The following is a 5,000-nucleotide window of genomic DNA, read 5'->3' on the forward strand; positions in this document are numbered from 1 at the left end:
CGCGAGTCCATACAAACGATTCCGATCGTTTTGCAACAACTAGAACGTACACTGTCCGTGAAATTCACAGAATTTTCGCGTGTCCGCGACAAACGCCGACGAGACACCCATCGTTCGCTCGTACGTAGCATCCTTCTCTTAACCCGACTCAGAAACGTTCTTTGCGCCCTTCGGTAAAAAAACGTTCGATCCGAAGAGGTGAACGACGGCGGGGATTTGACAGAGCTACGCAAGCAGTGTATGGTACGTAAACGACCCTCAGCCAGGCGTGGTCCAGGAATTGTATCCGTGGACCGCAATGTGCGTTCGAAATGTCGATGTTCATGTGTCCTGCAGTTCACACGTTGACGCGCAATTAGCTGCGTTCTTCATCGACCCACGAGCCAAGTGATCCACCGTTCAGGGTAATCGTATAAATTTTATATTTCACATATATAATTTTATTCTCATTTGTTCGACCTAATATCTCTCTTCTTTCAAAGAGAAGATAAAAGTTGATACCTGAATCTCCGACCAGCGCGCGAAGGAGATTCAGGCGTCGCCTTGGAGACGACACCGAAGCCTTTCGAGACGAAAAACGTTCAAGTAATATGTATATATTTCTCGACGTTCCGGGCGTATAGTGCATTCAAAAACCCGCGAAAGACGCAGAAGACTCGCACGCGTGGAAACGACGGGGATATATTTTGTATCCTACCCGATACTGAATCCATCGCGTGCAGTCGACCCTCGCGTTCTTCCGATCAGACGCATCTATTGTTGCGCGCATGTTTTCGCGTCGCATCGCGCGAAACGTTGCACGAATCGTACCGATCGATCGATTGAAAGCAAATAATGAAAAAAGACTTCACAGCTGGCTCTTTGCCGGTCATTCGTCCCATGTTATCTCTTGCCGCGAAATTGGCGCGCAAGAGTTGGGTGTCAGACGCGCGGCTTTAAAACGAGCTTCACGGCCGGTCCCTTCGTTACCGCTTTCGTTCTTTCTCTCGGAACGACCATGAACGAACACGACGAGCGACGCTACGGCATACACACGTCCACGGATTCGATTAAAAAAACAGACTTCACAGCTGGCTCTTTGCCGGTCATTCGTCCCATATTATCTCTTGCCGCGAAATTGGCGCGCAAGAGTTGGGTGTCAGACGCACGGCTTTAAAACGAGCTTCACGGCCGGTCCTCTCAATTCCGTGTACGGTACACGCAAGATGCGGGTTCCACTTCCAGACTACCCGGTCCCTTCTCTCTACGAGAATCGATAGTAGAAGAACGGCTCGAAAACGCGTCTCAGAGACTAGGGGAAAAGAAGCGGTATGCGAGCGAAACGAAAACGCATTATGGAAACGTCGCGAAACAATGTTCGACGGTTGCTCGGTTCCAATCGTGCGGCCGTTTCAATTTCTCGTGCGCTTCACCGTCCCTCCGTAACTCTGGCCGATCGCGTATACCGAAGAGCCGACACGCGCAAAAACCACAGGCATTGTATACTGTATATATATATGTTACAGTCACAGCCTTCGCGCGTTTTACTCTCCGACGCGGGGTTTCCACGACGAAAGAGAGACAGTTTCGTGGCGGGTGACTCGGCCGAATCGCTACGACGGGTATTTCTATTATAGAACGAATCATCGCCACCCTTTACCAGTGCCCGACGAAGGAATCACAAGGTCATCTGGAGTTTACAATGCCAGCGACGGTAATTCCAACGAAGACCCGATAAGTCAACTCATCGTTCTATTTCTCCCCGTACAGAAAAGCGAATCGACGCTAACGCACCTCGCGCAAGCACGAACGTTCTCTTCGCGTGGATCATCCCATCGTCGAAAGATGTAAAGACGCATTGGAGATCGTGGTCTCTGGCGGGCTCATTGCACGCCCCACTGCATATCTTTCCTCGAATCGAGAATGATTCGTCCACTAAGGCTGCGAAACTACGCGTCGAGGAAACTAGGGGAAAGAAGCGGGATGCGAGCGAAACGACAATACATTATGGAAACGTCGCGAAACAATGTTCGGCGGTTGCTCGTTTCCTCCTGCGGACGTTTCATTGCTCGGGCGCTTCACGTCCCTCCGTAACCTTCGCGCGATCGCGTGCCCCGGAGAGCCGGCAACCGGTGAACCACAGGCGTATAAACTATAGTCTTCTATAGCAAGCCTTCGGCGGTTACTCTCCGACGCGGGGATTCCACGACGAGAGAGAATTTCGTGGCGGGTGACATCGGTCGAAACGCTACGACGGGTATTTCTATTATAGAACGAATCATCGCCACCCTTTACCAGTGCCCGACGAAGGAATCACAAGGTCATCTGGAGTTTACAATGCCAGCGACGGTAATTCCAACGAAGACCCGATAAGTCAACTCATCGTTCTATTTCTCCCCGTACAGACAAGCGAATCAACGCTATCGCACCTCACGCATGCACGAACGTTCTCTTCGCGTGAATCGTCCCATCGTCGAAAGATATAGCCGCTTGGAGATCGTGGCCCATCAAGTTCTTCCGTAACTCCTGCGCGATCGCGTACCCCGGAGAGCAGGCAACCGGTGAACCACAGGCGTATAAACTATAGTCTTCTATAGCAAGCCTTCGCGTTTACTCTACGACGCGGGGATTCCACGACGAGAGAGATTTTCGTGGCGGGTGACACGGCCGAATCGCTACGACGGGTATTTCTATTATAGAACGAATCATCGCCACCCTTTACCAGTGCCCGACGAAGGAATCACAAGGTCATCTGGAGTTTACAATGCCAGCGACGGTAATTCCAACGAAGACCCGATAAGTCAACTCATCGTTCTATTTCTCCCCGTACAGAAAAGCGAATCGGCGCTATCGCACCTCACGCAAGCAGGAATGATCTCTTCGCGTGGATCGTCCCATCGTCGAAAGATGTAAGACGTACAGAAATCGTGGTCCATCACGATTATTCGTAACTCTCCGAGTCGCGTATCTGAGAGTAGGACAAACGGAGAACCACAGGCATAAATAATACTATATGTTTCTTATATAGTTAGCCTTCGCGTTTTACTCTCCGACATGGGGATTCCACGACGAGAGAGAGTTTCGTGGCGGGTGTCTCGGCCGAATCGCTACGACGGGTATTTCTATTATAGAACGAATCATCGCCACCCTTTACCAGTGCCCGACGAAGGAATCACAAGGTCATCTGGAGTTTACAATGCCAGCGACGGTAATTCCAACGAAGACCCGATAAGTCAACTCATCGTTCTATTTCTCCCCGTACAGAAAAGCGAATCGACGCTATCGCACCTCGCGCGAGCACGTAACTACTCTTCGCGTGGATCGTCCCATCGTCGAAAGATGTAAGACGCACGGAAATCGTGGCCCATCAACGTTTTTTTGTAACTCTGCCGATCGCGTATCACAGAGCCGAGACGCACATACCACAGGCGTATAATACCGTTTTCTTTCGTATGGTAAGCCTTCGCGTTTACTCTTCGGCGCGGGGTTTCCACGTCGAGAGAGACATTCGTGGCGGGTGACATCGGTCGAAACGCTACGACGGGTATTACTATTATAGAACGAATCATCGCCACCCTTTACCAGTGCCCGACGAAGGAATCACAAGGTCATCTGGAGTTTACAATGCCAGCGACGGTAATTCCAACGAAGACCCGATAAGTCAACTCAACGTTCTATTTCTCCCCGTACAGAAAAGCGAATCGACGCTGTTGCACCTCACGCAAGCACGAACGTTCTCTTCGCGTGGATCGTCCCATCGTCGAAAGATGTAAGACGCACGGAAATCGTGGCACATCACGTGTTTTCGGAACTCTGTCGACCGCGTATCTCAGAGACGACGCGCGCGAACCACTGGCATATACTATTATATATCGCGTTTTACCCTCCGACGCGGGGATTCCACGACGAGAGAGAGTTTCGTGAGCGGGTTGACTCGGAAGAAACGCTACGACGGGTATTTCTATTATAGAACGCATCATCGCCACCCTTTACCAGTGCCCGACGAAGGAATCACAAGGTCATCTGGAGTTTACAATGCCAGCGACGGTAATTCCAACGAAGACCCGATAAGTCAACTCAACGTTCTATTTCTCCCCGTACAGAAAAGCGAATCGACGCAATCGCACCATACGCGTGCACGTAAACAACTCTTCGCGTGGATCGTCCCATCGTCGAGAGACGTAAGTTTTCATAGTATGAATTCGCGTTTTACTCTCCGACGCGGGGATTCCACGACGAGAGAGAGTTTCGTGAGCGGGTTGACTCGGAAGAAACGCTACGACGGGTATTTCTATTATAGAACGCATCATCGCCACCCTTTACCAGTGCCCGACGAAGGAATCACAAGGTCATCTGGAGTTTACAATGCCAGCGACGGTAATTCCAACGAAGACCCGATAAGTCAACTCAACGTTCTATTTCTCCCCGTACAGAAAAGCGAATCGACGCAATCGCACCATACGCGTGCACGTAAACAACTCTTCGCGTGGATCGTCCCATCGTCGAGAGACGTAAGTTTTCATAGTATGAATTCGCGTTTTACTCTCCGACGCGGGGATTCCACGACGAGAGAGAGTTTCGTGAGCGGGTTGACTCGGAAGAAACGCTACGACGGGTATTTCTATTATAGAACGCATCATCGCCACCCTTTACCAGTGCCCGACGAAGGAATCACAAGGTCATCTGGAGTTTACAATGCCAGCGACGGTAATTCCAACGAAGACCCGATAAGTCAACTCAACGTTCTATTACTCCCCGTACAGAAAAGCGAATCGACGCAATCGCACCATACGCGTGCACGTAACAACTCTTCGCGTGGATCGTCCCATCGTCGAGAGACGTAAGTTTCATAGTAAGCCTTCGGCGTTTTACTCTCCGACGCGGGGATTCCACGACGAGAGAGAGAGTTTCGTGAGCGGGTTGACTCGGAAGAAACGCTACGACGGGTATTTCTATTATAGAACGCATCATCGCCACCCTTTACCAGTGCCCGACGAAGGAATCACAAGGTCATCTGGAGT

At 50.7% G+C, this 5,000-nt stretch overlaps 1 non-coding gene across 1 annotated transcript; it reads right to left on the bottom strand.

Moving 5' to 3' along the window:
• Nucleotides 1-252: 252 nt before the first annotated feature.
• LOC143175869 (5.8S ribosomal RNA) lies at nucleotides 253-407 on the bottom strand. Its single transcript, XR_013000520.1, has one exon. It is a non-coding gene; the product is annotated as a 5.8S ribosomal RNA (ribosomal RNA).
• Between the last annotated feature and the right edge of the window lie 4,593 nt (nucleotides 408-5,000).

The sequence above is a fragment of the Nomia melanderi genome, unplaced genomic scaffold (genome assembly GCF_051020985.1).
Source record: "Nomia melanderi isolate GNS246 unplaced genomic scaffold, iyNomMela1 scaffold0239, whole genome shotgun sequence".
NCBI classification, from domain to species: Eukaryota; Metazoa; Arthropoda; class Insecta; order Hymenoptera; family Halictidae; genus Nomia; species Nomia melanderi.